Genomic DNA, 12,009 nt, shown 5'->3' with positions numbered 1-12,009 from the left:
CTGATTTTGACAACCAAGCACAGACAAGAATATCTTTGTGGGATTCCGGGAGCCCAGCAGAGAAGTTCCAGCACATCGTTTGAGAAAAAAATCTGAGAATAGATATATTGAAGAGGGTTAAAAAAAAAAAAGCTTTACTTTACCTGTGTCACCTCTCCCTGATGATAGCACAGCTCAGTGCCAAGAGAGACCCCCCCCCCTTGGGGTACAATTCCCCCCCCCTAAAAATATAAATCAAATATTAACAGGTCTGAAGGAAAAAATATAAAAAATAGCAATGAGACACTGGACTTGAACAATACAAGTAAGAACTTCAATATCACAGTTTCAACAATGAACAGACCATCTAGACAGAAAAACAAGAAAACATTGAACTTGAATTACACTTTAGTCCAAATGGACCTAACAGACATATATAGAACACTCTATCCAACAGCAGCAGAATACACATTCTCTTCAAGCACACAAGGAACATTCTCCAGAATAGGTCATATGTTAAAACACAAAACAAATATTAACAAATTTAAGAAGACTGAAATTATATGAAGTATTTTTTCTGACAACAATGGTACAAAACTGAAGATCAATAATGGGGAAAAAACTGGAAAATTCACAAATATATGGAAATTAAACAACACACTCCTGAACAATGGGTCAAAGAAGAAATCAAGATACAAATAAAACATATATTGAGATAAACAAAAATGGAAACATAACATACCAAAGCATGGGACACAGCAAAAGCAGTTCTAAGAGGGAAGTTTACAGCAAGAAATGTCTACATAAAATAACAAAATCTCAAATAAAAAATCTAACATCTCAAAGAACTAGAAAAAGAAAACAAACATTCCAAAATTAACAGCAGGAAGGAAGTAACAAAGATCAGTGCAGAAATAAATGAAATAGAGAAGAACAAAACAACAGAAAAGATCAACAAAACTAAGAATTGATTTTTTTGAAAAGATAAACAAAATTTACAAGCCTTTAGCTGGACTGAAAAAGAGACAGAGAGAAGACTCAAACTAATCAGAAATGAAAGAGGAGACAGTACAACTGATATAACAGAAATACAAAAGATAAGAGACTATGGTATGAATGATTATATGCAAACAAATTGAATAATCTAGAAGAAATGAATAAACTCCTAGAAATATACAACCTACCAATACTGAACCATAAAGAAACAGAAAATCTGAACAGATGAATAACAAGCAAGAAAACTGAATCAATATTCAAAAATCTTTGATCTGAGAAAAGCCCAGAATCCACTAGTGACTTCACTAGTGAATTCTACCAAACATTTAAAAAGAATTAATACCAATCTTTCTCAAGATATCCCAAACAACTGAAGAAGACAGGACACTTCTAAATTCCCTTTGCAAGGCCAGAATTACCCTGATACCAATACCAGATAAGGATATTATAAGAAAATTATAGGCCAATATTCACAATAAACATGCATGTAAAAATCCTCAATAAAATACTGGCAAAACAAATTCAATAGCACATTAAAAAGATCATTCACCTTGACCAAGTAGGTTAACTATCCATGTAATGCAAGGATGGTTCAACATACACAAATCAATAAATATGACATACCACATTAACAGAATAAAGGATAAAAATCAAATGATCATCTCAATAGATGCAGCAAAACTATACAAAATTCAACATACTTTCATGATAAAAATCCTCAACAAATTAGATATAGAAGGAACATACCCCAACATAATAAAGGCCATATATGGCAATCCCACAGTCAACATCATACTCAATGGTGAAAATCTAAAAGCTTTTCCTTTAAAATCAAGAACAAGACAAAGATGCCCACTCTTGCCACTTCTATTCAACCTAATACTGGAAGTCCTAGCCAGAGCAATTAAGCAAGAAAAAGAAATAAAAGGAATCCAAATTGGAGAGGAGTAAAATAGTCTGTTTGCAGATGACATGATCTTATACATGGAAAACCCCCTAAAGACTCAACCAAAAAACTGTTAGAACTAATAAACAAATTCAGTAAAGCTGCAAGATACAAAATCAACATATAAAAATTACCTGCATTTTTATTCACTAACAACGAATTATCCTAAAAAGAAATTTAAAAAAACAATCCCACTTACAGTAACATTAAGAAGAATAAAATACTTAGGAATAAACTAAACCAAGGGGGTGAAATTTCTGTATGCTTAAAACTATAAAACACTGATGAAAGAAAATGAAGACACAAATAAATGGAAAGATATCTGAGGTCACAAAGTGGTAAAAAATATTATCATTAAAATGTCCGTACTACCCAAAGTGATCTGCAGATTCAACACAATACCTATCAAAATACAATGTCATTCTTCTGCAGTACAATGTCATTCTTCAAACAAATAGAGGGCTGGCTGGTTAGCTCAGTTGGTTAGAGTGCAGTGTTGTAACACCAAGGTCAAGGGTTTGGATCCCTGTACTGGTCAGCTGCCAAAAAACAAAAACAAAAAGAAATAGAAAAAACAATCCTAAAATTCGTATGGAACCACAAAAGACTCCAAATATCTAAGCAGTCTTGAGAAAAAAGACCAAAGCTGGCATCATCATATTTCCTGATTTCAAATTATATTACAACGCCACACAGTAATCATAAAAGTATGGTACTGGCATAAAAACACACATGCACACCAGTGGAACAGAAGAGAATTCCCAGAAATAAACCATGCATACACAGTCAACTAATCTCTGACAAAGGCACTAAGAATTCACAACAAGGAAAGGATAGTTTCTTCAACAATTGGTCTTGGGAAAATCGGATATCCACATGCAAAAGAATGAAATTAGAACATTATCTTACACCATATACAAAAATCAACTCAGAATAAATTAAAGACATAAACATAAGACCTGAAATTATAAAACTCCTAAAAGAAAACATACGGGAACAGCTCCTACACGTTGGTCTTGGCAATGATTTTTTGTGTATGACACCAAAAAACACAGGCCAAAAAAGCAAAAATAAACAAGTGAGACTACATCAAATTGAAGTTTCTGCACAGCAAAGAAAGCAATCAACAAAATGAAAAGGCAACCTACAGAATGGGAGAAAATATTTGCAAACCACATATCTGATAAAAGATAAAGAGTTAAAATCCAAAATATATAAGGAATTCATAAAATTCGATAGCAAAAACAAAACAAAAACAAATAACAAATAACCCAATTAAAAAAATTAAGCAAGGACCTGAATAGACATTTTACCAAAGAAGACATACAAATGCCTAACAGGTATATATGAAAAGGTGCTCACCATCACTAACCATCAGGGAAGTGCAAATCAAAACCACAATGAGGTATCACCTCACATCTATTAAGATGGCTATTATCAAAAAGTCCAAAGACAACAAGTGTTGGTGAGGATGTGGGAAGAAAGGCAACCTTTGTACACTGTTGGTAGCAATGTAAATTGATATAGCCAATATGGAAAACAGGATGGAGGTTCCTCAAAAAATTAAAAATAGAACTACCATAAGACCCAGCAATCTTAATTCTGGGTATATCCAAAAGAAATGAAATCACTATCTGAAAGATATCTGTACTCTCATGTTCACTGCAGCATTATCACAATAGCCAACATATGAAATCCTTAATGTACATAGCTGAATGAATGAAGAAAATGTGTTACATTTATATACAATGAAATATTATTCAGTTTTTAAAAAGAAGGAAATCCTACCATTGCAACCATATGGCTAAAACTGGAGGACATTATGCTAAGTAAAATAAGTCAAACACAGAAAGACAAATACTGCATATCATCACTTACATGTGGAATCAAAAAAATTCCAACTCATAAAAACATAGAGTAGAATGGTGGTTACCAAGGCCAGAAGGATGGGGGAAAAGGGAAGATGTTGGTCAAAGAGAACAAACTTTCAGCTATAAAATGAATAATTTCTGGAGATCTAATGTACAATATGATGACAATGGTTAATAATTTGTTGTATACTTAAAATTTGCCAAGACAATAAATCTTAACTGTTCTCACCACACACACACACACACACACAACGGTCACCATGTGAGATGATGGATATGTTAAGTAGCTTGACTGTGGTAATCATTTTACAATGTATATGTATATTGAATCATCACATTGTACACCTTGAGTATGTAAAATTTTTATTTGTCAATCATACCTCAGTAAATCTGGGGGAGAAAGAAAACATATAACCTGAAAAGTCCTATACCTATTAAATCAAATGACTTTGTATTTAAACCCTGTCCCCAACCCCCACCTTCCCAAAACAACTCCAGACCAAAATGCCTTCACTGGTGAATTCTAGTAAACATTTAAAGTTAGAAATAATACCAATTCTACATAACTCTTCCAGAAGATCAAAGAGAAGGAAATATTTATCAACTCATTCCATGATGCCAGAATCACACAAATAACAAAATTTAGGCAATACAAGAAAAGAAAACTACAGATCAATATCCATCATTAACAAAGATGCAAAAATTCTATCAAATAGAATCCAACAATATAAAAAAAAAAGGATAATACGTCCTGACCAAATGAGGTTTATCTTGGGAATGCAAGGTTAGTTTAACATTTGGGGAAAAAAAGAATGAATGTAATTCATCATATTAAGAATCTTTTTCTTTTTTTTTTTTTCTTTTGGCAGCTGGCCAGTATGGGGACATATTAAGGATCTTTTTAAAAAAAAAATATGGTGATCTCAACAGTTACAGAAAAAAAAAAGCTGGCAAAAATACATCACTTATTTTTTAAAAAAATTCTCAGCAAAGTAGGAATAGAATAGAACTTCCTAAACCTGATAAAGGGCTTCTACAAAAAATATACAAATAAGATTAGGCATCATATTTAATGATGAAAAAAATAAACACCTCTCCCTAAGATCAGAAGCAAGGCAAGATGTCTAATCTAATCACTTCTATGCAAAGTGGAGATTCTAGCCAGTGCAATATAGCAAGAAAGAGAAATAAAAGCTATCCTCATTATAGAGGAAGTAAACTGTCTTTACTTACAGATGACATGATCACCTAGAGAATATGACGGAATCTACAAAAAACTAATAAGAGGTTTAGCAATATTGCAGGACACATGATCAATACACAAGTAGCAACAAACAACTGAAATTTTACAAGACAATGTCATTTACAATAGCATCAAAAAATATGAAATACCTGCAGATAATCTGACAAAGATATGTGAGATCTATCTATTGAGAGCTACAGAACTTGGCTGAGAAAAATTAAGACCTAAATAGTGAACAGACATACTGTGTCCATGGGTCAGAACGCTCAATATTTAAGATGTCAATTCTCCCCCAAATTAATGTATAGATTCAACGCAATTCCAAGTAAAATCTAAACAGGCCTTTATTTTGAAATGAACAAACTGATTACAAAATTCATTTGGAAATAGAAAGTACCTGGAATAAACAAAACAACTTTTAAAAAGAACGAGGTTCAAGGACGTATACTAACTGACTTCAATACTTATTACAAAGCTATATTCACCAAAACCATGTGGTATTGGCATTAAAATAGACAAAGAGATCGATGGAACAAGATAAAACATGCAGAAATGGGCCCACATATATATAGTAAATTGAACAAAGGTGCAAAAGCAATTCAATGTCAAAAAAATAGGCCTTTCAGCAAATGGTGATGGAAAAACCATCCATATGCCAAAAAAAAAGAACTTTGTTCCATATTATATGCCATATACAAAATTATCACAGAACGGATCATGGATTTAATGTAAAATCAAAAACCACAAAACATCTTTAAAAAATAGGAGAAAATATTTGAGATTTCAGGTTAGCCAAAGATTTCTTAGATACAACACCAAAAGCATGATACATAAAAAATCAAATTGATAAAATTGACTTCACCAAACTTAAAAAACGATAAATTAGATTTCATCAAAATGAAGAGCTTTTCCTTTAAAAAGACACTATTAAGAAAATTAAAAGAAAACATCAAATAGGAGAAAATATTTGCAAATCACATATGTGATGAACTTATAATGAGAATACATAAAGACCTCTTAGGGCCGGCCCGGTGGCGCACTGCTACAGTGCGCCGCTTGGGAGCGCGGTAGCGCTCCCGTCAAGGGTTCGGATCCCACATACAGACCGGTTCCCGCTCACTGGCTGAGCGAGGTGTGGGAGCAACACCGAGGGTTGCGATCCCGTTGCCGGTCCCGGTCCGGTACGGGCGCAACACTGAGGGTTGCGATCCGTTGCCGGACACGAAAAAAAAAGACAAAAAAAAGGAAAAAAAAAAAAGACCTCTCAAAATTCAATTAAAATAAAAGAAACAGCTCAATTTCTTAAATGGACACAAAATTTAATACAGACATACCTTAGAGATATTGCAGGTTCATCCAGACCAAAATAAAGCAAGTATCACAATGAAGTGAGCCACACAAATTTTTTGGTTTCCCAGTGCATATAAAAGTTATGTTTACACTATACTGTAGTCTATTAAGTGTGCAACAGCATTATATCTGAAAAACAATGCGCATATCTTTGCTAATGATCATCTGAGCCTTCAGAAATTCATAATCTTTTTGCTGGTGGAAGGTCTTGCCTCAATGTTGATGGCAGCTGACTGATCAGGGTGGTGGTTGTTAAAGGAAGGGTGACTGTGGCAATTTCTTAAAATAAGACAATAAAATTTGCCACACTGATAGACTCTTCCTTTCAAAAAAGATTTCTCTGTAACATGCAATACCGTTTGATAGCATTTTACACACAGAACTTCTTTTCACAATTGGAGTCAATCCTCACAAACCCTACCACCGCTTTGTCAACTAAGTTTATATAATATTCTAAATTCTTTGCTGTCATTTCATCAATGTTCACAGCATCTTCAACAGGAGTAGATTCCATCTCAAGAAACTTCTTTGCATTAATTTCTCATCCATTAAACTTTTATCATAAGATTGCAGCAATTCAGTCACATATTCAGGCTCCATTTCGCACTCTAGTTCTCTTGATATTTTTACATCTGTGATTACTTGCTCCACTGAAGTCTTAAACCCTTCAAAGTCATCCATGAGGGCTGGAATCAACTTCTTCCAAACTCCTGATAATGCTGTTATTTTGACCTCCTCCCATAAATCACAAATATTCTGAATGACATCTAGAATGGTGAATCCTTTCCAGAAGCTTTTCAAATTACTTTGCCCAGATCTATCAGAAGAATCACTATCTATAGCACCTATATCTTTACAAGATGTATTTCTTAAACAAGACTTGAGGGACTGGCCAGTTAGCTCAGTTTGTTAGAGCACAGCCTTGTAACACCACGGATGGCCTGTAAAATGGATGTTGTGTTAGTAGGCATGAAAAGAACATTAATCTCCTTGTACATGTCCATCAAACCTCTTGTGTGACCAGATGTGTTGTCAATGAGCTGTACTATTTTGAAAGACATCTTTTTTTCTGAGCAGTAGGTCTCAACAGTGGGCTTAAAATATTCAGTAAACTATGCCACAAACAGATGTGCTGTCATCCAGGCTTTGTTGTTCCATTTATAGAGCATGGGCAGAGTAGATTTAGCATAATTCTTAAGGCCCCAGGATTTTCAGAATGGTAAACGAGCTTTGACTTCAACTTAAAAGTCACAAGCTGCATTAGACCCTAACAAGAGTCAGTCTGTCCTCTGAAGCCAGGCATCGACTTCTCTCTAGCTATGAAAGTCCTCAACGGCATCTTCTTCCAATATCTTGCTGTTTCATCTGCATTGATAATCTGCTTAGTGTAGCCACTTTCATCAATTATCCTAGATAGATTGCCTGGATAACCTGCTGCAGCTTCTACATCAGCACTTGCTGCTTCACCTTGCACTTTTACGTTACGGAGACGGCTTCTTTCCTTAAACCTCATGAACCAACCTCTGCTAGTGTCGGGCTAGGCTAATGTCAGAATCTTGCCAATGTCACGTTCTTTTATCAGCCCATAATCTTTCACTGACTGGGCCAATAGTAGAGCTAGGGCTGGGTCTGGAGCTCACAGACCCCTCAATCCTGTTGTCTAGATTGGGTCACAAACCCTTCACATGCCAGGCTGGGCTACCAGACCTCTTACACACCAGGCTGAGTCCCCAGACCCTTCACACACAGGTCTATGAACTAGGTAACTGGCCAAAAGTCCTTGGAGTCATAGGTCAGAGAGCATGGCCACACTAGCAGACACCCAAGGCACTAGATGCCAACCAAGGTGGCAGTGCCACACATGCACACTAACTCCACACACACACAACTTATTTACAAAGAATGCACTGCACCACCCCCAACTGAACCCAAGGTGAGGGGCCCTGATTAAACTATCCTATTTTCCCAACAGCTAGCTTCAAGCTTTGCTTCTGCAGCTTCCTCACCTCTCCCAGCCTTCCTAGAATTGAAGACATTTAGGGCCTTGCTCTGGATTAGGCTTTGGCTTAAGGGAATGTGTGGCTGGTTTGATCTTCTATCCAGACCAATAAAACTTTCTCCATATCAGCAATAAGGCTGCTTCACTTTCTAATTATTCATGTGTTCACTGGAGAAGCACTTTTTATTTCCTTCAAGAACTTTCCCTTTGTATTTACAATTTGCTGTTTGGCATAAGAGGCATATCTCATCTTTCAACATGCTTTCCTCACTAAGCTTAATCATTTCTAGCTTTTGACTTAAAGTGAGAGACGTGCGACTCTTCCTTTCACTTGTACACTTAGAGGCCGTTGTAGGGTTATTAATTGGCCTAATTTCAATATTGATGTGTCTCAGGAAATAGGGAGACTTGAGGAGGAGAGAGACAGGGGAACATCCAGTCGGTGGAGCAGCCAGAACACACACACACACATTTGTCAGTTAAGTTTGTTGTCAGTTAAGTACATAGGTGCAGTCATGGCGCCCCCAAACAATTACAATAGTAACACCAAAGATCACTGATCACAGATCACCATCACACATATAACAATAACAATAAAGTTTGAAATAGTGCACGAATTACCAAAATCTGAAACAGAGACACAAAGTAAGCACAGTGGTGGAAAAAAAGGCGCCGATGGACCTGCTCAACTCAGGGTTGCCACAATCCTTCAATCTGTAAAAAAACAAAACAAAACAAAACAACCCACAATTATCTGTGAAGTGCAATAAAACGAAGTATGTAGGGCTTCCCAGTTAGCTTAATAGGTTACAGCATGGTGTTGATAACACCCAGGTCAAGGGTTCAGATCCCCAGACTGGCCAGCACACCCCCAACCCCCAACCAAAAAAAAAGAAACATGCCTGTATACACTTTACCCAAGAAGATATACAGAGAGCAATTACAAAGGAGCACAAGAAATCTTTAGAGGTATCATATGCATACTTTATCTAAATTGCGATGATGGTGTTATAGATATATACATGACACTTCCCAAATTAGACTTTAAATATATGGTTTATTGTGTGTCAATTTTTTCTCAATAAAGCTGCTACAAAATGTCCCAATTGAGAATGCCTTCTCCTTCCAGATGGCACCTTGACTACTACTTTTCTTCTTTTCTCCTACATTCAATCAGTAATTAATTCCTAATCATTCTATTTTCCTAATCTCTCTCCCTTACCTGTTGAGAATGCCTTCTCCTTCCAGATGGCACCTTGACTACTACTTTTCTTCTTTTCCCCTACATTCAATCAGTAATTAATTCCTAATCATTCTATTTTCCTAATCTCTCTCCCTTACCTTAACTATTGCTCTAAGCCATCTCTCACTTGTATTATAATAGTGGCTTCACCACTCCAGTTCATTCTCCAACCTGCGGCCAGAATTAACTTTCTAAACCATAAATCTGACAGTGTCACTGATTGCACTGGCGATATATTTCAAGCTCTCTTAAGATGATTCACCAGACCCTTCCTGATCTGCCCTTTCACCCTCCCCAGCTTCCTATCTAGTGACTCCCCACTTCACCCTTTTCTGCTCAGTCATAGTAATCAACCATGTGCCATGCTTATGTAGTTCTGCACATGCTGTTCCGCATTCACATAATCCCCTTCCCTTCTGTCCTACTCCAGCCTACTCATACTAAGGCTTTGGCTCCTCTGGGAAGTCTTTCCAACCCCCATACTGGGCTATTTGCCCTTCTCTCTACTCTTGAGAACCTTCTGTAAACCTTGCCACTAATCTTACTAATACATAATCTCCCTCATCAAACTGAATTGAAGCAGACTAGATCAAAGCTTGAAAGCAGAGACCAAGTCTTGTTCATCTTTACTTTCACAGAAGCTACCACAGTGCCAACCGAGTTCATGCCTGGCTGAAGGTATGACATGCTGAGTATGTGCCACAAAATGGATAAACGAATGAATCAGAACTGAATTGGATGACCTCCTCTTACACCACCTGGGGTGATTTTATGTTCTTCCATTATAAAAAAGTGGTCAGGAGAGAGAGTAGGTGACCTCTTTAGTACATTCTGGTAAAATAATCACTTCAAATCCTCTTGGGGGATCCTACTCTGGCTGGGAGTTTAAGGGCAAGACTCATTACCTCAAATTGTTTTAAAAACCAGCTAGTAATTGTGATTTCAACTAAGGGAAAGGTTAGAGAAAGGGAATCAAATTCCAGAAAAAGACAAGACTGACAGCAAAAATTAATACAGCCTGGAAGAAGGCCTGGTCTCCGCCCAGTAAACTTCTTAATTTCATCCAGAAAGACATAGCTCTCCATCCTCTGGGTATTCTCTTCTCCCAATATACATATTTGGACTTCCAAACCCAGCCAGGGAGGCTCTCAATCTTCCTTGCCCTCAGAAATCAATCTCCAGGCCCTTCTCACCCCCTCGGTCTGTTCCCCCAATCATCCTTAATAACAGTCCTCTGGACCTCCCACTAGACCTTCCTCCTCAGCTGGCCCTGCCAAGAGCCAGGCCAGTGGCCATGAGGTCAAGAGCTAAGTATGAGGGCTGCAGTCACAGAAGACTCCCAGAAGAACAGGCTGGAAGACCCAGCTAGCAACTTAAAAAGGAAAAAGTCAGGATCTACACTTCATGGGTCACAGAAAAGAATAAGCAAGGAAAAACAAAACAAAGCAAAATTCTGTTTAAATAACCACCACAAACTAAGAGAAGACTTTCCTTCTTTCCTACTGATTTGCACCTCAAAAGCATAATTGCTTCACTCCTCCAGATCTCATACTTTAAAAATTAACCTAAGGGCTGCTCTTCCACATCTTGGTCATGACTAACCATTTAACTTAGGGACGAAATTAATGTTAAGACGTAAGAAGTGCTTTAGAGGAAAATAGCCCGTGATTAGGGAAATCCACCATTGTGCATCTTTTCGACCCTTAAATAGAAGGGAAATTAACAAAAATGTTAAGATCCCTTTCCTAGGCCTTTCCTACCCAGGATCACTGTAACCAAACAGCATTATCCCATCTAAACTAAATTGCACCTCAAACACTACCACAAGCTGCTGTAAGCGTTTAAAGCTACAAGTAGCACAGGCCCTAAAATCCCTTGGGTACCCAGACTTGAACTAAAAGACTGCAAAAATGCCACAGGGAATGTCTGGAATATGGTTAACTGGGCAGTGATAGGAGAGGAAGGACCAGGGTTCCAAACATCTCATGGGCAGCCTTGGGGGGTGCAGGAAAGGCCGACCCTTCACGTGAGTGGCCTGACACCTCACCCAGAAGAGGACACGGGGCACTCAACAACGTCTCGTGAACCAACAGCCGGCTGATGGAGCCTTCAGTGGCCGGAAGAAGGGAAGGAGGAAAAGGAGGAGGCGGCGGCGGCCGCGGGAAAGGGGAGGGAGGCGCGGCCGGTGCGCTCTCGGGTTGGAGAACCTTCTTCCTGGACGTGCGCGCTGCAAGGGCCCCTAGTGCCACGTGGGACTGAGAGGAGAGTCACTTACTTGTCCAATCTGAAATTACATTTTAGCTAGCGGGGACCCGCACGTAGCCATTCTGAGCCTCACCGCCACTCGGTAATGCGGTCCCCGCGGCCGGCCGCCCCCCCCCC

General features: G+C 37.8%; 1 protein-coding gene across 1 annotated transcript in view; it reads right to left on the bottom strand.

The window, feature by feature from the left end:
• Positions 1 to 11,859, bottom strand: part of LOC103602205 (FGGY carbohydrate kinase domain-containing protein-like) — a 233,581-nt gene extending 221,722 nt beyond the window's left edge. Inside the window, exon 1 of the mRNA XM_008586619.1 lies at positions 11,675 to 11,859. The gene's annotated coding sequence lies outside the window, so the exon portion shown is untranslated. The remainder of the gene's footprint in view (positions 1 to 11,674) is intronic.
• Between the last annotated feature and the right edge of the window lie 150 nt (positions 11,860 to 12,009).

This window comes from Galeopterus variegatus, unplaced genomic scaffold, assembly GCF_000696425.1.
Source record: "Galeopterus variegatus unplaced genomic scaffold, G_variegatus-3.0.2 Scaffold4048, whole genome shotgun sequence".
NCBI classification, from domain to species: Eukaryota; Metazoa; Chordata; class Mammalia; order Dermoptera; family Cynocephalidae; genus Galeopterus; species Galeopterus variegatus.
Note: the sequence above shows the minus strand (reverse complement) of the source record. Positions and strands in the feature narration are given on the sequence as shown.